This window comes from Myxocyprinus asiaticus, chromosome 25 (assembly GCF_019703515.2).
Source record: "Myxocyprinus asiaticus isolate MX2 ecotype Aquarium Trade chromosome 25, UBuf_Myxa_2, whole genome shotgun sequence".
In the NCBI taxonomy this organism is placed as follows: Eukaryota; Metazoa; Chordata; class Actinopteri; order Cypriniformes; family Catostomidae; genus Myxocyprinus; species Myxocyprinus asiaticus.
In genome coordinates, this window is record NC_059368.1 from 18774962 (window position 1) to 18798109 (window position 23148).

Consider the following 23148-nt stretch of genomic DNA (forward strand, 5'->3'; position numbering starts at 1 on the left):
GCTTGGAGGAATTATATCCCAACGTGGAAACAGAGTTCGACACAACACCGTTAAGAAGACTTTCATCAAAGCTGGCAAACAATAAAATGCAGGTTTGGTTTCTTTTTTTAAGGTAAAATTCTACTTCGTCCAGCGCAATTTTGTTCTTTGCATTCTTAAGTATCCTGTTTACTGTTTTACGGAGTGAAAAACCACTCCAAATCATTCATCATGTGAGTGAGCTATTCAAATGATTCAACCTGATCCGCAGCACAAACCGATTCAGACCGTTTTGCTAATCCATTTGACACATTCAATATAAAGTACCGTCTCAGAAGAGTGATTCACTCCTGAATTGGATATCTCTAGTTCTCATTCTACACAATGTCGGACAGACCGTTGATTGCTAGAAGTACACTGACTTGAACTGTTGATTAATATTTGTAAATCTTATTTTAATAAAACGTTTGAGCGATAATGTAAATGAATCATTTAATTTGAATAAAGACTTGATTTATTGTAACAGACATTTTAAACTAACTCGTGGGAATTAATCAACCTTACCTACTCTTACAGTTCAAATCATTAATTTGATGCAGAGTGCAGACCACCTCTATATGTGAGGAGTTATACACCTGGCTATAACTAAAATCTCGATTCTTTTTTCTGACAAAACTCTTAAAATTGAAACTAATTTTTGGCAGCTTGTTCCTGTGTCAGCACAATCTTTCCCATGCTGTGGGGGGAGAATCTCTGTTCCTTAAAGGGAAACAGTAAATCTCAATGCCTATAAAAATTTAAAGAGGGAAGATAAACCTTCTCCTCCATGGCCTAAAGTTCCACCCACTGAAAGTATTTCACATTCTATTTGCACCTGGTCTGCACTCTCTTCTTACAATCTGATGCCTGGGCCTGGTCAGGAGGGACTGTGGGAGGGTGTGTGAACTCTGGATGGAAGACAATGGCATGAATGTGTGAGCGGAAGTCAGGTTTCTCTACCAAAGGGTCACATGTAAAGATGTGCTTTGTCTAAGGGGCCTAAGATGTTTGAAGGCCAAAAAAAAAAAAGCAAAGATTACCCATTCCCATCTATTTTTCTGACTTTGACAGGCAAATAGGATGTACAATATATATTTAATCTGAATTAAGACCACAAACCACTTAAGTACTATAAAGCTGAACATGGCTTGACCATGTCTGTTATTTATAGGCATTAAATTCCAATCTGATGTCTAGCAGCATTGATATTTAAAGTTCTCCTGCGCAAGCATGTAATTTATCATCTGTGTCCATGGGTTTCTGAGGGTGAACTGTCACAAAAACAGATTAATTTAAACCTGAAAAGCTTGCTAAAGTCAAAACAGTTCTAAGTGTGCCACAAGACCAAAAAATTTGATTTGTTAAAGAAATGTGAATTCTCAAGGGTGGTCTTACATGGTTTGCTGCGTGGAGTACTTTCACACTGAGGTTTACCTCAGGCAGGAGTCTGAACCAGGGGAAACAGACTCTGCATGAGCACTATACACCTCAAACTAAAAGAAAGCTGCTCTTTATGGGGCTTGCCACGTGGCGGAAGGGTGGGTGCCATATATTAAAAACCTAGCAAGTTTTAGAATGTTGGATCTAAGAGTGAGCCAGTCTGCACTGCCCGTGCTTGACTGTTTTTTAAGTGTTCGGCCAATCCTGTGGTTGTTGCACCTCTGTGACAGTTCAGAATTGTTTAACGCACAAAATACTTGGAACAAGCACAGCTTCAGACTGAATGTACTGTGGGCATTCTCAGTTAACTTGACAGATAGCCCTTAAAAGCACTTTTTTTCAGGCACATGTTAATAAAAATAAGTCAATAATAATACAATGAATAACATGCCACCATGTTTGGAAGGTACCAAGCCTCCCAAGCTTTGAACCCAGAATAAAAGTTTTCCCAGATGCAATGTTGTTTTAATGACACTGTCAATAGCACATGAAATCAATAATTTCTCTAGGTAAGAAAACCATTCAAAGTAAAAGTAATGCCTGGAGACAGATTCAAAAAGATATTACTGAGACACAACAGTAATTTACCTAAAATATTTTTGGTGCAGCCAAAAATGTATTTAGTGTCAGATCAAAGAGGAATCTCACATATCCAGCATAACATAAATAATAAATCAGTTAGCAGACAAAAAAAAAAAAAACATTCAAAGAAATATCTGGTTCCACTGATCTTCCTCTCATCACAGACAGTGTTGCCAGTGATGATAACACAGCTGTCTAAAATGACACATGATGCAATCCAGAAAAACAGCCCAAAATAATCAATTGGGTCAATCTCAAATCTGCATAATTTTTAAGCCATGTCAAGCCATGTATTTTGGATTATATGTGCAGACCCACATTTTTGCAGCTTTACTGCATCTTTTATTGATGAGACATCGCCTTCAGCAGAGGAAAAGAGATCAGAGAATGGTTGAGGACTTTTGCGTTATATTCACTCTGGCCACACATTAGGCCATTCATGCTACCGAGGTGGATATAACTAGATGACTTCACTCCCACAGAAGCCATTAAACCAATGGTAATAAAGATACGCTAGTTGCAGAGCCAGGTCTGCACAAATAAATGTAAAATGGGTCACGTGGACTCTGGAGAAACAAGCACTAACCTGTAAATGGGCCTTTGGATCAGGTGAATAAATATTATTGGGGCCTTCTGATGTTGGGGTGGAAATTATGGGTTTTACACAGCTTTCTTGCTTTAAATTTGTCACACACTGGACTATAAGTAAAGAGAGAAAACACTCCTGACATGCCATGGGCTGAAGTATAAAGTAAGAGCTGCTTAGATTTTAACAATAATTTACAGGAATTAGCAGAAAGCCAGAGAAAACTTTTAGTATGAAAACTTTATCTAAAAGTTCAGTTTAAAGCATGAAATTAAAACCAGTGCTTCAACTTCTCCATCATTTGTAAATACAGACACAAACTAGTTTAATATTCACTGCAATATAATGCAAAACTTTCAATGCTCACAAATAAACAATACAATTTTTGTTCCTATTGGCTAAATTGTCTTGTAGCTCAACTGGTGGAACATGGCACGAGTAATGCCAAACTCATGGGTTTGATTCCCAGAGAACACACATGCTGACAACTAAACTCCACTATAAGTTGCTTTAGACAAAAGTGCCTGCCAAATGCACAATTGAAAACTTGAATATCAGAATTAGAATTTGGTTGTGTCAGTAAATCATTAAACCTACCACCCTCAGTCATTAGTAAATCATTATGTCAGAATTAATCTTTGAATTTTTTATCCACTTTCAGTTTTTGAACCAACATTGCACTCTCTACAGTTCAGCTCAATGTTGATAGAACGTTTCGGTTACTGTTGTAAACTCCGTTCCCTGATGGAGGGAACGAGACGTTGTGTCGATGAAGTGACACTAGGGGTCGCCCTTGGGAGCCCCATACACCTCTAATCTTTGAGAAAAGGCCAATGAGAATTGGCGAGTGGAATTTGCATGCCACTCCCCCGGACATACGGGTATAAAAGGAGCTGGCTCGCAACCACTCATTCAGGTTTTGTGCTGAGGAGCCGAGACAAGGTCCCGGCCATTTCAGCGGCTAGTACCGCATTGTGGCTAGAGGGACACAACGTCTCATTCCCTCCATCAGGGAACGGAGGTTACAACAGTAACCGAGACATTCCCCTTCTGTCACTCACTCGACGTTGTGTCGATGAAGTGACACTATAGAGTATATAAGTGAGTATATAAGTGACCCTATAGAAAAACGCCACAATAGCTGGACCGTGTTACGTGAACTGCCGATGCAGGTGCAAGCAAGCTGCTGTGTGCGAAATAGCAGGTGCATCAGTCCGCACGTAACCTCCCCCAACGCCCCACAAGACGTCATGTAGTTCCCTACATCCCAGAGGGGGGGAAATGACGTAACTAGCATGGGAGCAGGCCGTGCCAGCCGTGGCCTTTTCTCTCTATGTTTCTCTCCACAGAGTATTCGATTCGGCTGGAGCCATCTAACGCTATTATATGCATCGGGGAAAGTGTTCTTTCCCTTTCCTATTCTTCCAGGTGGAAAAGACCCTATGGAGACCACATCCTGCCAAAGGGGAGGTAACATGTGGCAATACGTCACGTGGGCTCACCAGCCACACATGGAAGAGGAGTGGTGGTAGGTCCTGCCTTGAAGGGGAGGAGCTCTACAACACAGCGACCGGGGGCAGAGAGGGCTCTACCCAAAGGAGATGTGGGTCTGCCGACAGGGAGACCATACCGCGGAAAACACATCACAGGGGGTTACTGGAGTAACCGGCACCTGTGGAGCACCTACCCTTGCACAGGGTCTGTGAAAGTAGGCTCACTGGGGGGACATGTATTTGCACAGCCCCCAGGACCATCTGTCCTGAGGGGGGCTCTCTTCAGGGAATACCAGAGCGGGCAGTGGGAGGATTCCTGGGAAGCAAACAGGTCTACCTGTGCTCTGCCGAATCGACTCCAAATCAGCTGGACCACCTGGGGGTGGAGTCTCCACTCTCCGCTGAGTGTCGCCTGCAGGGACAGCGTGTCCGCTGTGGCGTTGAGGCTGCTTGGGATATGAGTGGCCCGCAGTAGCAACCTCAGCCGCTGCTGACTCCAGAGGAGGAGATGGCGGGCGAGTTGCGACATGCGCCGAGAGCGTAGGCCACCTTGGCAATTTATATATGCTACTGTCGCTGTGTTGTCCGACCGGACCAACACATGCTTGCGCCGGATCAATGGCAAAAGCCTCTGCAGGGCGAGCAGTACAGCCAGCAACTCGAGGCAGTTTATGTGCCAACACAGGTGTTGGTCCTGTCCAGGAGCCAGCGGCTGTGTGCCCATTGCACACGGCACCCCTGCCCAACTTGGAGGCATCTGTGGTGACCACGACACATCTGGACACTTGCTGTAGGGGGACTCCTGCCCGCAGAAATGCAAGGTCTGTCCAAGGGCTGAATAAGTGTCAGCAGAGTGGCATGATAGCCATGCGATGTGTGCCGTGGCGCCATGCCCATCTCGGGACTCGAGTCTGAAGCCAGTGCTGAAGCGGTCTCATATACACTGGACGATCCCACCAGGTGGCGGCACTTTGCGGGCAGAGATGCACCACAACTGCCTTATCCACCTGAGGGATCTCCGCATACCCGTGGGCCGCCCCGCCATCAAGGTTAGTGAGAGCGGACGAACTGGGAAGTCGGGTTCGGGCAGAAAAATGTGCCCTTCATGACCTCGTCAGCTCGTCGTGCACTTCCTGTGAGCGGCGCCCCGAACCCAGGAACCAATCAACTAGCCGCGAGGGCTTAGGGGAGGGTGGAGGGTTCCAGTCCAACCCGACACTCGCGGTGGCCCGGGCAAGCATGGCGGTCAGCTCTGCGTTGGACTCAGACTGGGCGGGCACACCCGAAGGTGGCAGCCCAGTCGAGTCCTCGGCATGTGACATCGCCAGCGCACTCTCTGATGCAGTGACTGAGGACTCATCCTGCTCACAAGCCCTGAAGGAGACGTTAAGCTGGCCGTGAGCTGAGCTGGTCTCACCTCGGAACTTGACGGGGGCAAATGAGTGTGCTGGGGAACGGGAGGTCCGCGGGGATTTACCCGGCAAGGCCGCGCCCATTGGAGTCCCCAAATCACCTCCAGCGCCAGCCGGGCTGGCCTCATACCCATAGGTAGAAGGCCCAGCATGGGGGGTGGCTGGAGTGGCTTTCCCTCCAAGGAAGGAAAGACGCGACCGCAATGTTTCCATGGTCATGTTCTCGCAATGAGAACATGAACCATCAAGAAATGCTGCCTCAGTGTGAGAGCGGCCCAGACACGTGAGGCAGCACCCATGGCCGTCGGAGGTGGAGAGATAACGACCGCATCCAGGAATTACACAAAGAAGGAATGGCATCTTTAAAAAAACGTGTCTTTAAAAAGATGTTCACGTCAATGTGCTGTCCTAATAGAGGTAAATATACTCTTTGCAGAGATATATACTCTCTTAGTAGCACTGTCGAAGCACCCAGGGGTGTAGTCTGCACTAAGCATGCAGAAGGAGAGAAACCTGCTGGAATGTGCCGTACATCCAACAGCATACGCTTCTTTTGAGGGGAATGGACAGGCAGTGGAATTCAGCTCGCTGACACACAACCACTCGGCTCTGAAGAAAAAATCGGAATGAGTGGTTGCGAGCCAGCTCCTTTTATACCCGTATGTCCGTGGGAGTGGGATGCAAATTCCTCTCGCCAATCCTCATTGGCCTTTTCTCGAAGATTAGAGGTGTTTGGGGCTCCCAAGGGCGACCCCTAGTGTCACTTCATTGACACAACGTCGAGTGAGTGACAGAAGGGGAATGTTGATTTTACTTTTGCTCAACTACATTCACAAGCATAATATCTTTTTTTTACTCGACTACATAAAAAATGTGCCATTCCTCACTACTTTGAGGAGAATAAAGTGATAAATAGCTTTAAATAAAATAGACTCATTAAGCAGACTTGTAGGTCTTGTTCTCGCAAGACTATAACCGTAACCTTACAGAAAATGCGGTATCGCAAGAGTGTCAGCAGAACGAAGGTTACCTTTCGGATATAGCATTGCCCAATGCATTTGAGCGGCAAAAGCTGGAAATGTAAAATGATAGTGCCTTTTTTTTAAATGTCTTCTGTGCCTGCCTAGCAAATACACGTTATGTTTCGTACTTCCTGACCGCCAAGGCAGTGCTTCATAGTGGATGTTCTCTTACGGTTCCCGCAGATCGAGAGCTGTATACCAAAAAGGTCACTCCGTGACCTCTGTGTGTGACGTCACTGATGTTATAACAGACTTCCTAATTTCTCTTGTCGTGACTGATCAGATCAGAGCTCAAACAACTACAGCCTGGTAACTTGTTTGTCAGAGCTTTGAATTAGTTCGTCCTCCACGGGCTGTTGTTAGCGACTCTTCTTGTGATCAAGAAGAGTTTTTTTTTTTTTGACAATAAAGATCTGGACAACCATGGATAAACCAGAGCAGTGTGTCCAATGTGCCAGCACACTGGAGTCTTCTGATGGCCACCAACTTTGTCCACCATGTTTAGGGTTGGATCATCATCGGGAAGCATTCACCAATCCTTGCATGAATTTTTCAATAATGTCAGTGGCTCAGAGACAGGCTAGGCTCGCTAGCCTTGATGGTGCATATGAAGAGTCTGTGACCAAGCCTACCCAAGGGTTAAAAAAAGGCTTTGAAACATCACACACCGGATAAGGTTGAAAGACCTCAAAAGAAGAAAAGAGTGATGCAAGGATTAGCACAGCAGGTGCAGTCGCTGTGATCTGACATGGAGCAGATACAATCTCTCTTATTGTCATTAAATAAGAACCCTGCCAGTGTCATAGCGGAGGAACCTGAATTATCAGACAGGGTATACGAAAACACTGATGCCCTCTATACAGCAGCATCATATACCATGTTCCAACGCAATCTGTTGGAATAGAAGACTCATTGTCTGATGCACAATTTGTACCCCCCACCTGAGCCACAACCAACTACGGCATCTCAAGACTTCAGTGACATCTCAGGACATATCAAGTTTCTTTAAAAAGCCAGACATTCCCCCTGCAGACAGCTATAAAGATAGTTCTTACAAAGCTGGGCCTGAACACCCCGCCTGCTCATGGGGCAGGACCCAGTGCCTTTTTAAGGAAAGCAATGGTGGCTAGTGATTTCTCTGTGCCAGTATGTAAGGATTTTGTTGCTGAGTTTTCAACAGCCTGAAGTTCAGAGACACGGCAGTCCACACCTTGTCTAGTATGGAGGAGGCAGTAGAGAACAACCTAACTAATATGCCTGCAGTAGACCCTTGCATTGCAGCACTGGTAGTTTCACCAGATGAGGCACTGCAGCTAAATCCATGTTGCCCCAGTACTGAATGCAGAAGCACGTATGACCTTATTGTTAAGGCTCACAGTACAGCGACCCGGGTGGGCTGGCTCTCTAATTCCTTGGCTCACCTACTGCTGGCCTTACATGCCTCATTAATAGACAATGGAGGAGAACAGGCACAGGATGATCTTCTGAGTACAGCCCTGCAGACAATGGGTTACATAGCCCAAGATCCAGGCAGACTGGTAGGCACACTAGTGCGTGGCCGCCGCCAGGTCTGGCTTGCTCAGACCCCTCTGCCTGATACATGTAGAGCCTTGCCTCTCATTCCAGGACATGTTTTTGGAAGGACACCCTGGAACGTTGCGCTTCCCTGCCTGAAACATGTCAACAGGAGAGTGCATGGAGAGCCTTTCAGTCTAGACCCCTAGTACTCACCGGGAGCTATTCAAGCCTCTCTCGCTTTCCCAACCCTAGACAGATTAGGCAACCACGCTACTCCAGCCACACAATTGCTTCCCATGAGTGCTGACCACGACAACCACCTCAGCGTCGGGAGACACGACACCCAGCCCAATGACCGACATTGGACATTGGGGCGAGGAAAACCAGATGTTGACCCGCCCCGGCCGATGATGGGGTTCCTGTCAACCCAACATCTAGCCTACTGGCAAAGTTGTGTCAAGGACCTCTGGGTGATACGTACAATGACAGAAGGTTACAGACTGCAATTCCATCATCAGCCCCCTCTAAGCTCTGAACCCAAGGTTACCACAGTTCGAGAACCATCTCGAGCCTTGTTACTTTCTCAGGAGATTGGTTCCCTCCTGGAAAAGGGAGCAATAGAGAAAGTGGACACCCACACTCTAAACAAAGGATTTTATTCAACTTATTTCATAATTCCAAAGAAAGGAGGGGGTCAGTGACCAATACTGGACCTCCGCCAACTAAACAAGTTTTTAAAAGTTCTTTCTTTCCATATGTTGCATACTGTGGATGTCCTACAAGGGGTTCGACAAGGGGACTGGTACACCCTGGTGGACCTAAAAGATGCCTACTTTCACATTCCAATTTCACCAGAGCACAGAAGGTTCCTCCGCTTTGCCTTCAAGGGACACATATTCCAGTCCAGGGTTCTTCCATTTGGCCTTTCTGTGGAATATATATATATATATATATATATATATATATATATATATATATATATATATATATATATATACATTTGCTTATATTTAAGATTTACACATTTCAATTTCATAACACAGTAATTAAGTGATCTTTAGCTAATATTAATAATACTTAAATTTATTCAAGTTTTATTGATTTAATATTGTTATATATTTGCTAACTATAATTTGATGAAATATTGTTATGAAATAAAATATTATATATATAAATTGTTATAAATATAGTTATATAGTTAATATAGTTAAATATGTTGCAAACATTCAAGCAGGAATTCAACAGACACTGGAATGGAATTAGAGATGCAGATTTCAGAAAAGCGGCTGAGGTTGCTTTTTTCTGCATATGGCATGTGTAGTCTACAGTGAGTGGTAGTTCGGGACAATATTTAATTAAAATTGAGCCAAATTTGCAGAGCGGTACCAACTGTTATTCTGGCTAAAAGGATTAAGGCAGTACAGAAGACGGTACAGGTTGGCCAATCAGATGAATGGGCTGTCCAAATATGCAAATCTAATATTGTTTTTTTTTTTTGTTGTTGTTGTTGTTGTTTTGTTTTTTAACAATGAACAATAAAGAAACATTTAAATTCATTCTCATTTTCCCTTTCTTAAACATAAAAATAAAAACTTAAAAAACAAGCTGTTTTTACCCACATGGAATGTCTCCCTCGATTTTTTAACCTGCTTCTACTGGCACCAAAAGTGGATTCATGGGAAAACTAGTTCTCATTAACATTCATAAAGTCATTACCATAGTTATTCATACCTGTTAAAATTGTATCTCTAGATATCGATAATAGTATTTTTACTAGTTAAAATCACATTTAAGATATCAGTAATTTTATTTTCAGTAGAAATCAAGACAATAATTTTCACTAGTAGAGCTTCCTTTCCTGATATCAATAATTACATTGTTACTAGTAAAATGTTAATTGTTGATATCAACAACTGAATTACAACTAGTGAAAATGGTAATTTTTGATATCTGTAAATATATGTTACAATGAGTATTTCTGATATCTGGAAATGGATTTCAGATATCAATAATTTGGAGTGTAATTAATGATATATAAAAATACTTTCAAACTAGTAACAATTACATTACAGATATCAGAAATTAAAACTGTCACTAGTGAAAACTGAATATCTGATATCAAAAAATGAGCATTCTTACTAGTAGAAATTACATTCTTGGTATCAAAAATTATATTTTTTACTAGTAAGAAAAGAATTGTTGATATGTTAAATTGGACTTTCAGCTAGTAAGAAACGTATTTTTAATATCAATAATTGCATTTTGAATAGGAATGAATGACATATCGGTGTGAATCTTTACTAGTGAAAATTCAATTTTAGATATAAAAAATTATGGTTTTTACTAGTTGAAATTCCATTTTTGTTATCAAGAATGTGATTTCTGCGAGTGATGATGTAATTTTTTATGTCAAGAATTCATGTTTTTACTAATGGAAATGTAATTACTGATATCAACAATTGCCATTTCCATTAGAGAAAATGACATTCTTGATATCAAGAATTAGAATTTTAAATAGTGAAAATGTAATTGTTGATATCAACAATTCAAATCCTGTGAATGAATAAAAGTCAATTCGGTTTGCAACAGTATCAGAGATCATTGTGAAATTCAACTTGTGAAAATGTAATTATAGATATAAAAAATTATGGTTTTTACTAGTTGAAATTACATTTTTGATATCAAGAATGTGATTTCTGCGAGTGATGACATTATTTTTCATATCAAGAATTCATAGTTTTACTAGTGGAAATGCAATTATTGATATCAACAATTGGCATATCCACTAGTGAAAATTATATTCTTGATATAAAGAATTAGAATTTTAACTAGTGAAAATTGATTCATATAATTCAAATAACCATATTGTACATTGCATTGACATCAAGTTGCATTAGTTTAACCATACTTACTACTGCTGTAGTGTTTATTACGTTGCTGTCATTTTACAATTTAAATGTGGAAAATGCACAGTATGTTTGCAAAAAGTCTTAATTGATTAGAAACAATTAAAGATCATTCAATTCCAGGTCAGGACTACATCAGAGACCATCTGGGAGAAGAGATGATATCCTGTTCACCAGGTGATACCTCCAACATTTCTAATGTAGTATGAAACACACATATAGTCAGAAAAGTGTCTGGTAGTTGAAGGGATACTTTGCTTGCAAAGTTAATCATAAGGCAATTTTCCTAGCATTTTGTAAATGATCTCTGAGGGTCAATACTGCCTTACCTGCTCAGCGGCCTGGGAGGTTGTTTAGCACAGCTAGACTTATTTTCAGTACTCGGTGAGCAAGACTGGACTCGCACAATTTTGAAAACCAACTTCTGCTGAAACTGAACAAAAGAATGTGCAGCTTTGTTTAAACAGTGAGTGCACTGCAGTTTTCTTATAGATCTCCTGTGCTTTTCTGATGTTAAATGTTTGCCTCATGTGTGGCCAGTGTTTTCAAGCATGTAGTATGTTTAAATACAATGTTTTCACACACAGTGTTATTGTGTGTGGCAGTTGTTCTTAATAAAAAGCTCTGAACTATCTGTGTGTCTGTGACATTAAAGCGCTCTCTCCTTAAATGTATAAGAGCAGGAGGATACACTATACTGAACTGCAAAAAATATATATTAAACAAAAACCTTAAAGGGATAGTTCACCCAAAAATTTTAATTATCTAATCATTTACTCATCTAATCAATTACTCAGTTATCTAATAATTTACTCTAATGCCATCTCAGATGTGTATTACTATTTCTTCTGCAGAACATAAACGAAGATTTGTAGAAAAATATCTCAGCTCTGTTGGTCCATACAATGTAAGTGAATGATAGCCAGAATTTAAAGGTCCAGAAAGCATATAAAGTTAGCATAAAAGTAATCCACATGACTCTAGTGGTTTAACCCATGTCTTCATAAGTGATATGATATGTGTGGGTGAGAAACTGATTCATATTTAAGTCCTCGCGCCGTACCCTCTGGTGTGCTTCATCCACTGCCCAAACGAGGCTTATAGGCCTTTATAACACTTCTGCATTCATAGAGCGGAAGCTTTGCTTAGTAGCGTAAAACGTCCTGGTTACTTGCGTAACCTCCTTTCCCTGATGGAGAGAACAAGACGTTGTGTCATTGTAGTGACACTAGGGGTCACCCTTGGGAGCCCGAGACACCTCTGGTCTTTGATAAAAGGCCAATGAAAATTGGCGAGTGGTATTTGCTGAGGAGCCGAGACAAGGTCCCTGCCATTTCAGCGGGTAGTTCAGCGTTGTGGCAGGAGGGACACAACGTCTCGTTCCCTCCATCAGGGAACGGAGGTTACGCAAGTAACCAGGACGTTCCCTATATGTCACTCACTCGACGTTGTGTCGATGTAGTGACACTAGGGGTCCCCATACAAAAACGCCACAACTGGCTGAACTGTGTTACGTGAACTGGCGCTGTGTGATGGGCAGACCACTGTGTGCCCTGTAGCCAGTGCACCAGGCCGACACGTAACCTCCCCCAACACTGTTATAAGTGTTGAACAGCCCTTTGGGACAAGTCAACTACCCAAAAGATAGAGACGGGCTAGCCCAGTTGTGGCCTCTTATCCCCTTTTTTTCCCACTCCCTAAAAAAAGGGGGATTATCCAACTGGGCCGACCAGGTCTAGTCGGGGGGGTGTCCCACCCAAGGGGAGGACACCGTGGAGACCACACCTCGCCCAGTGAGAGGGTGGATATTTAAGAGGAAATACATCACATGAGCTATGTCGGGAGTATGCCATGTGGAGAAGTCCCATGGTAGGTCCTACCTTATGGGGAAGGAGTTACTACAAGCATGGAGACTGGGGCAGAGGGGCCTCTGCCCAAGGAAGACACCGTTTGCCAACAGGGAAACGAATTAGTGGAAGATATACATCGCATGGGGTTACCTATAGGGAACCGTCACATGCGGAGCACCTACCCCAGTACAGGGCTTTAGTTAGCAGGGGTACTGGATTGGCAGCGAATCTCTCTGAAAACTCGACTGTTACAGGGCTCGGAGGAAATCAACCAGGGAACACAGTTTGTGAACACTACTGGGAGTTAATGGCGCACGTCTTCAGCTCAGGGGAGGTGAAAGGCACTATGTGCAAGCAATACACCCTGCTGGCTGTCCCGGACTTACCTGCTTGTGCGTGCCACTACACGGGACGAAACCTGTTCCACCCGGAGGTTGTAGAACCTCGCAAAGGTGTTGGGTGTTGCCCAGCTCGCTGCTCTGCAAATGTCTGTTAAAGAGACGCCCCTGGTCAAGGCCCAGGAGGCCGCTACACCCTTGGTAGAATGGGCTCGTGGCCCTACCTGGGGCGGCACGTCCTGAGCGTGATATGCCATAGTTATGGCGTCAAAGAGCTAGTGGGCGATCCTCTGCTTGGAGACAGCGCTTCCTTTCCGCTGTCCACCAAAGCAGACAAAGAGCTGCTCAGAGACTCTAAAGCTCTGCATGCGATCCAAATAGATGTGTAAAGTGCGCACCGGACACAGCAACGTCAGGGCTGGGTCTGCCTCCTCCTGGGGCAGCACTTGCAGGTTCACCACCTGGTCCCTAAAAGGAGTCGTGGGAACCTTGGGCACATAGCCAGGTCGGGGTCTCAGGATCACGTGAGCGTAGCCCGGACCGAACTCCAGGCACGTTTCGCTGACAGAGAACGCTTGCAGATCTCCTACCCTCTTGATGGAAGTGAGCGCAGTCAGGAGGGCAGTCTTCAAGGAGAGTGCCTTAAGCTCAGCTGACTGCAAAAGCTCAAAGGGGGCACTCTGTAGACCCTGAAGAACTACAGAGAGGTCCCATGAGGGAATGAGGCACGGTCTGAAGGGATTCAACCTCCTGGCACCTCTCAGGAACCTGTTGATCAGGTCGTGCTTCCCTAAGGACTTACCATCTACTGTGTCGTGGTGTGCTGCTATAGCAGCTACATACACCCTCAAGGTGGAAGGGGACAGCCGCCCTTCCAACCTCTCCTGCAGGAATCAAAGCACCGATCCGACTGTGCATCCCTGGGGGTCTTCGTGCCGGGAAGAACACCACTTAGCGAACAGACGCCACTTAAAGGCATACAGGCGCCTCGTAGAGGGGGCCCTAGCCTGAGTGATCGTGTCTACTTCCATGGGTGGTAGACCGCTTAGGTCTTCCACGTCCTGTCCAGGGGCCATACATGGAGATTCCAGAGGTCTGGTCGCAGGTGCCAGATGGTGCCCCATCCCTGAGAAAGAAGGTCCTTCCTCAGGGGAATTTGCCGGGGGGTCTGTTGTGAGGAGCGTGAGGTCTGAGAACCACATCTGTGTGGGCCAGTAGGGTGCTACCAGGATGACCTGCTCCTCATCCTCCCTGACCTTGCACAGGGTCTGTGCAAGTAGGCTCGCTGTGTGCCAGCATGTCTATACCGAGAGGTGCCTCGGTCAGGGCGTACCAGAGAGGGCAGTGGGAGGATACTTGGGAGGCAAACAGGTCTACCTGTGCCTGTCCAAATCGACTCCAAATCAGCTGGACCACCTGAGGGTGGAGTCTCCACTCTCCCTTGAGGTAACCTGCCGTGACAGCGCGTCCGCTGCAGTGTTGAGGTCACCCAAGATATGAGTGGCTCACAGCGATTTGAGGTGCTGCTGACTCCAGAGGAGGAGATGGTGGGCGAGTTGTGACATACAATGGGAGCGCAGACCACCTTGACGGTTGACATATGCTAACGCTGCCGTGTTGTCTGTCCGAACTAACACGTGCTTGCCCTGGATCAATGGCCGGAACCTCCGCAGGGCGAGCAGAATTGCCAGCAACTCGAGGCAGTTGATGTGCCAATGCAGCTGCGGGCCCGTCCATAAGCCAGCGGTTGCGTTCCCATTGCATACAGTGCCCCAGCCCGTTTTGGAAGCATCTGTTGTAACCACGACATGCCTGGAGACCTGCTCTAGGGGAATGCCTGCCCTTAGAAACGTGAGGTCGGTCCAAGGGCTGAAGAGGCGGTGACAGACGTGATGGCCATGTGATGTGTCCCGTGGCACCATGCCCATCTTGGGACTCGAGTCTGGAGCCAGTGCTAAAGTGGTCTCATATGCATCATCCCAAGCGGAGTGGCCACCACTGAGGATGCCATATGCCCCAGGAGCCTCTGAAAGAGTTTCAGTGGAACCGCTGTTTTCTGTTTGCACGCCTTCGAACAGGTCAGCACCGACTGTGCGCACTCGTTCACGAGGCGCGCTGTCAATGAGACTGAGTCCAACTCCAAACCGAGAAAAGAGATCCTCTGAACCAGGAGGAGCTTGCTCTTTTCCCAGTTGATCCGAAGCCCTAGTCGGCTGAGGTGCGATTTGAGCACCAGGTCCCTGTGTGCACACAGCATATCCCGAGAGTGGGCTAGGATTAGCCAATCGTCGAGATAGTTGAGAATGCGAATGCCCACTTCCCTTAACGGGGAAAGAGCTGCCTCTGCGACCTTCGTGAAGACGCGAGGGGACAAGGACAGACCGAAAGGGAGGACCTTGTACTGATACGCCCGACCCTTGAATGCAAACCGCAGTAAGGGTCTGTGTCAAGGTAGAATCAAGACATGGAAGTACGCGTTCTTCAGGTCTACCGCCACGAACCAATCTTGATGCCGAACGCTCACCAGAATGTGTCATCTTGAACGGGAGTCTGTGTAAAGCCCGGATCAGCACCCATAGGTCCAAGATTGGCCGCAACCCACCGCCTTTTTTCGGTACAATGAAGTAGGGGCTGTAAAACCCCTTATCAGCCATCGTGATGGGTTGGAAATGGGTGATGGGTTGGAAAGTGCGAGCCACGTGTCCAAACTCCAGGTGAGGGGACCAAGGGGACAATCACGTTGGATGTACCGGCAGGTGGGGCCTCGCGGTGGGGCGGAGCTCGAGGTGGCCATGCTGAGTTCAGGGACATCAAAGTACTTATCTGGCTCCTTGTGACCACCCCCAGAACAGCCTGGGACAGGGGAGGAAGAGGCCTGTCCTCGTGACCCATGGAGACTGTCACATCGGGGGCGGATTTTTGCCACAGCTGAGCGCGCAGGGGCAGGGAGACTGCCGCTGGAGCACCAAACCTGCAAGGATGGAAAGGTGGACGGTGGTCATGATGACGGCCATGCACACCGGGTACGTGACCCAGGGAACGAGGAAACCGCTCTCTTGCTGAACTGTTGGGTACCGCAGCCACTTTGGCATGCGGCAAAATTAAATGAAAAAGCAACAAAAGATTCTCCTCCCGGCCCTCCAACTGGGGATGGAGTGGTCTGCTTACCAGCTCCAAGGTGGGTTTCGTCATCCCTGGGTCACCCGTCTCAGGGGCGCTTCGAAGCCTTGCGAGGGTTCTTGGCGGCCGGCCGTGAGACGGGTGGCATCTGCTTCCTGTGGTGGGCTCCACGCCAGGGCCGGGCCGAAGGGGCGGGCTGCGGCGGAGCCGGTGCAGTCACCACAGGGGGACGCCCTTGGCGACGAGCAGGCGGGGTGCGGGATCTTGAGCCGCGCCGGGGCAGGATGTGCCGGATAGCCTCCATCTGCTGCTTCACAGTCGAGAACTGCTGGGCAAAGTCCTCGACAGGGTCACCGAATAGGCCAACCTGGGAAATGGGGGCAGCAAGGAACCGTGCCTTGCCAAAGGTGAGCCAAAGGTGGCGCTCCTGGACCACTAAGGTGGACATCGCCCGCCCGAGAGACCACGCCGTGACCTTCGTCACCCGGAGAGTGAGGTCGGTCGCCGAGCTCAGCTCCTGCATCAAATCTGGGGCGGAACTACCCTCGTGCAGTTCTTTCAGTGCCTTGGCTTGGTGGACTTGCAGGAGAGCCATGGCGTGCAGGGCGGAGGTGGCTTGTCCAGCAGCACTGTAGGCTTTGGCCATCAGGGACGACATGAACCTACAGGCCTTGGATGGGAGCTTTGGGCGTCCACGCCAGGTGGCGGCGCTCTGCGGGTATAGGTGCACCGCGAGCGCCTTATCCTCCGGGGGAATGGCCGAATAGCTCCTGGCCGCCCCACCATCGAGGGTAGTGAGGGCGGGGGAGCTGAAAGATCAGGACCGGGCAAATGTGCCTCCCATGATCTTGTCAGCTCCTCATGCACTTCCGGGAAGAAAGGAGCTGGAGCGGGGCGTGGCTGCTTTGAGCGGTGCTGCGAGCCCAGGAACCAATCATCAAGCCGCGAGGGTTCAGGGGAGAGTGGAGGGTTCCACACTAGCCCGGGAAAGCATGTCTGTCATTTCCGCATCAGCCTGTGACTGGGCAACCGCACTCGAGGGGGGGAGCCTAGCTGAGGCTTCTGCATCCGACTGGATGAGCCCGCTCTCCGATGCTGCGCTCAAGAGCTCATCAGCTTCGCGGGCTCCGAACAAGAGGTCGAACTTGCCATGAGACGAGCCGGCAGACTCATCCGGAAGCCAAATCAGGGCAGACGAGCATGCTGGGGAATGGGAGGTCCGTGGGGGGATACCCGGCGGAGGTGGTCCCATTGGGGTCCCCAAATCGCCTCCAGTGCTAGCCACGCTGGCCTCATACCCGTAGGTAGAAGAACCGAGGCGGGGAGTCGCTGGGGTGGCTTGCTTCCTTACGAGCTTGCTTCCTTACATGCTTCCTTACGAAAGCAAGCCGCAACCACAACGTTGCGATGGTCATGTTCTCGTAGTGAGAACATGATCCATCCACGAATGCTGTCTCCACGTGGATCGTGCCCAGACATGAAAGACAGCGATCGTGACCGTCAGAAGTTGAGAGGTAACGCCCACAACCAGAAATAACACACAATCAGAAAGGCATCTTTTAAAAAGATCCGTCTTTAAAAAGATGTTCCGTGTGTGCCGTTCTTTTAGAGAAATATACTCTTTTAGAAAAATATACTCTCTTTTGTCTGCCAAAGCACCCAGGGGCATTTTCTGCAGTGCACCAGTGCAGAGGAGGGAGAAGCCGTTGAAAGGTGCCATCAGATCCAGCAGAGGTGAATGAACAGTCAGCTCAGTAAACATCAACCATTCGGCTCCGAAGAGAAAATCTGAATGAGTGTTTGCATACCAGCTCCTTTTATACCCGTATGTCCGGGGGAGTGGTATGCAAATACCACTTGCCAATTTTCATTGGCCTTTTATCAAAGACCAGAGGTGTCTCGGGCTCCCAAGAGTGACCCCTAGTGTCACTACATCGACACAACATCGAGTGAGTGACAGATAGGGAACAGCGTAGTGTAAAGGAAATTTTTTTATTAGAGGAATGCAAGAATATAGTACAAACAATGTACATTTACACATTAAAGAGCATTAGAATTAGACAGGGATATACAGTATGTCACAAAAAAAAGTATATTCCAAGTAAAGATTATACAGAGTATTTGTGATGATAATGATCACATTGCTTTCATGTACTTACTTTTATAATCTCCATGTATGATATAAGATCCATTTAAAAATATTCAAATACAGAAATATTTCCATCCCAGAGTCCGATTATAGAAAATAACCGCTGAACTGTATCCTCGTGGTTTGAGTGCGATGATTAGTGAAGTGTTCACTTGCGAGTTGCGACCGAACGCAATGTACATAAAACATAGAGATGAAAATGGCCCACTGTCTATAACTGTATTAGGGCTATATTTAAAACACAAATGTGAGATGAACATGCTGCAATAGTGAAAACAATGACATTAAAAGGCTTAAACACAGTTGAGCACATTAATCCACTGGGAGAAACCTGAACAGCATGCAGCTCCTCATGAACTGGGAAAACTTTGCCCTGATAATCGCCTTGCTTAGATACTATTACACATTAAAGTGGTAAATAACACACATAGTGAAATGCTGTGTTAATCCAAAGAAACGATGTTTACTGCCAAGTGCATCCAAGTTTGTTTAATTTATTAATAAAAACTGAGTTCGACCATAGACAGATCTGTGGACAGATGTTTAGTTATGCTACTATTCGGAGCCAGATGTGATGACACATGGAATGTGATAAAGGCCTATTAAATTGCACCTCTCTTCTCTCCTGCCCACTCCCATTGTGAGCCTGGCTGAAGGACAGCCCTCAGAGTTGGGGTGACAATGGCGAGAGGGAGGGGTGGGTCATTCCGCCACAGGACACATAACTTTCATAATCCTGTGTATCACCTTAAGTCATTTCTATGACTACACATCAGAGACTATACTTGAATAAAGGTTCATTTTGGTCTCTCTTCATTAGCAGTTCCTCTGTCACCTTGATCTGTTTCATTAAACTGCTTGCCAACAGAGAGGAGTTTCATATGAAGATCTAACTAATTAGTAAATGATGACCATAACTGATTTGATGTCAGAAAGCCCTTACAAATGCTAATGGTAGCCATCAGAGTATACTATAGGCAGCTGATCAAAGCCACAGAGGCATAGATTAAGTGGCCTAATCCATTGTATGACATTGAAGAACCATCAATATTTCTTGTGATCACTGAAAAACTGGGTAATTCTCAGTAGTAAAACATTGTTACATGTTGTTGTGATGTTGTTGTCTTCCTTTGGGATTTTAAAAAAGCAGTATTTGTGAGTGTACATTATACCAATGAAACTCAATGGTGGAACTAGATGAAGTGTCTTGGACTGTTTCCATGTTTTGCTTTAGCAAGCTTACCAGCTGTGGCAAAAACAAATGGTTAAACTTGGCAAAGTACACTCTTGGGTTTTCCACATTAGTGGATGGATGATTTTTAACCACAACATGAAACAAACAGTTAACAACATTCATAGTAATTAAATCATACAAAGTAATTCTATTGTAGACATCAAATGGTTCCTGAGGAGTTCTTTACAATAACTTGATAGAATACCCTGCTGAAAAAAATTCATTGTAGACCAGGCTAAGCTGGTTTGCTGCTGTTAGCTGGTTGAAGCTTGTCTTCCAGCTTGAAAGTGCCCCAAATCCCTCTAAAACTAGCCAAACCAGTCTGACAAGGGAGAAAGAACAGCAAACCAGCTTATGTTGGTTTAAGCAGTTTTTCAACAGGGTAAATTGTAAGAGAGAAAACTTAAATAAATAGTATACTTTTTGTGTACAAGAGGACATATAATCACAAACAGTACAAAAAAATGTTACAAATTCATATATGCTGTCTAGAGATGAGCCCTGAATAATTTTTAGCAACATCATAGTTGCCATCTTTGACTGGGGGCCCCAGAGACAGACGCCTCTGTGGCTTTTCCCCACACTCTCCTCTGCTAGACTAGACCTTAGCTGCAGCGCTCAATCCAAAATAGCACAACAAACCACCCACAAATAGTGAGTGAGAATGCGCTTCACCACACTGACAGATGTGCCTCAATACAGCTTCTAAATGCCTGTTCCCAGTTCAGTGTGTGCGGTTAACCAGCCCAGTTGGTGCCAACCAGCATCTCAGAATAGCATTCTGAGATGCTATTCTTCTCACCACAATTGTACAGAGTGGTTATCTGAGTTACCGTAGACTTTGTCAGTTCAGACCAGTCTGGTCATTCTCTGTTGACCTCTCTCATCAACAAGGCGTTTCCATCTGCAGAACTGGCGCTCAATTGGCTTAGGTTTTTTTGTTTTTGGCACCATTCGGAGTAAATTCTAGTGACTATTGTATGTGAAAATCCCAGGAGATCAGCAGTTACATAAATATTTAAACCATCCCATCTGGTACCAACAACCATGCCACGGTCCAAATCACTGAGATCACATTTTTTCCCCCATTCTGATGGTTAATGTGAACATCAACTGAAGCTCCTGACCCGTATCTGCTTTATTTTATGCACTGCATTGCAGCCACATGAATGGCTGATTAGTTAATTGCATGGATGATTGTTGGTGCCAGACGGGCTGGTTTGAGTATTCTGTAACTGCTGATCTCCTGGGATTTTCATGCACAACAGTCTCTAGAATTTACTCAGAATGGTGCCAAAAACAAAAAATATCCAGTGAGCTGCAGTTCTTTGGACGGAAATGCCTGTTGATGAGAGAGGTCAACAGAGAATGGCCAGACTGATATGAACTGATAAAGTCTACGATAACACAGATAACCACTCTGTACAATTGTGGTGAGAAGAATAGCATCTCAGAATGCTATTCTGAGATGCGGGATGGTGCTGTTTTGGCAGCACGAGGGGGACTTACACAATATTAGGCAGGTGGTTTTAATGTTGTGGCTGATTGGTGTATTTGCTATGCATTTTCACATTGAGAATCAATGGGTTCATCCAAAAGCTGAACTATCTTGCTTTCAGAGGCTTTATATGTAGTTAGGATGAAAATAAGGTGCATTTCGAACTGTTCTGAGACCAGTGTAGACAGACAGCACACTGGAGGTTAAGTCATTCACTAAATAGGGAGCAATGGGACATCCTATAGCTTTCTGTGCAGCCAAGTGCATTCACTCCTAACATCCAACCAAAAGTTCAGTTTCAGGCTGCTGCTGATGTTTTGACCACTCAGCATGTTTGGCAGACATGGGACAATGATAATCAGTACATAGATGTAGAATTTTATAATGCAAAATTATTTTAACATGTTTGGCAGTGATTTGATGATGCTGGCCATTACTTTGAATAAGAATCGTTCATTCAGCTTTAAAGAAAATCAGCTGTAATGTCTATAATGTCTCAAAAACATGAATAACCAGCACTCATGGAAAAAAACAATTTGATCAAAAAATCTGACTTTCTATAGGTTGGTATTATTTAAAATTTCACAACTTAGTTATGTTGTATGTGGACATCAATTATGTGAACATAAATTTTTAGGAAAACTATTTGCTCTAGAAAAATTTGTTATTTGTTAATTTTTTGCTTGTTTATTAATTGCTTCTAGTATCAAATCAAAAAGGGAATGGAAAATGCACACAGCAGTCACACTCGGGTCTCAGGAGGTTGACTGAGGATGTAAATAGTATCTGCCACTATTTGCACCGGGGTTCGAAAAGCATTTAGTGCATATAGGCTCTGCCTTTAATAAAAGCAGCAGATGTTCTTTTGACTGAAGGACGAAATCTATCAGGTTCTGCACAGCAAGTTGGCCAGAACTCCAGATGACTATGAATTCACTTTATTATGTGATCAGAGTCTGGTACTTCAGGAAGGTGAAGGTTATTTGCTTAGACATCAAATGAGTTAGTGATGCCAAAGACCTGATGGGGGGCACTTCAAAGAGGACTGATGGAATTACTTTCTGAATTTTCTTATGGTGCTGGAATGCATGTTCTGAGAGCAAGGGCTTCTCTTGCTTAAATCAAAACTACAAAGTGTTCCCTCACAGATTAAGGTTTTTTTTTTTTTTTTGTGAGTCACCCTGCTAGGTTCAGTACTAAATAAGAATAACCCGTGCTTGACAGGTACATCACAATAAATGTACAATTGTTCTTTTGAAAACAACAACCCATTATTTATAAGAAGACAAAGTCTACAATTATACTGAAAAGATACTCTCACACTCTCTCATCAGCACCAAAACATGCATAACACTTTATGTGTAGGTCCTACATCTTTTCTACTCCAGAACCTATGTAAATAAGCTGTCATGTGCCAGTCTGTCCATTACAATTCAACCTATCGTGTAGGTATAAACCATATTGCACTACCAGGTCATGTATTCTTTTTTTTATTATTATTAGTTTCCACTGCCTTCTGACACTGTACAAAAAGAACAGCACTGGTAATTTGGCTCATACATTTATGATACAATTGCTTTTTCTGTTCCATTGTATGTGGCCAGATACAATGTACTGTATTTCACCCTAAATATCAGGTCAGACAAAACTTCAAGAAGACCAGCTGCTTTAGTTGGTACATCTAGTCCATTTCAAGAGGAAAAAAAGCTTTGAAAAACAGTGCTGGTCAAAGTATTCTTCCTGATGTTAAAAGCAGGCTGGAATGTTTCATACTTCAACTGAACACAAATGTTTCCTCTTCACATTTAATGCTTAGGTTATGGTAGCACGTGTATTCATTTTTTTTTAACTGTCCGAATTAATCTTCTAGGAACCAAAGGAAATTGTGAGTTAATTTCAGGAAAAAAGGGCTGCTGCTCAGTCATGTTGAAACCAATGTAAATATACATTTGCCAAAAGTGTGTGTAGAAAGACTATAAGAG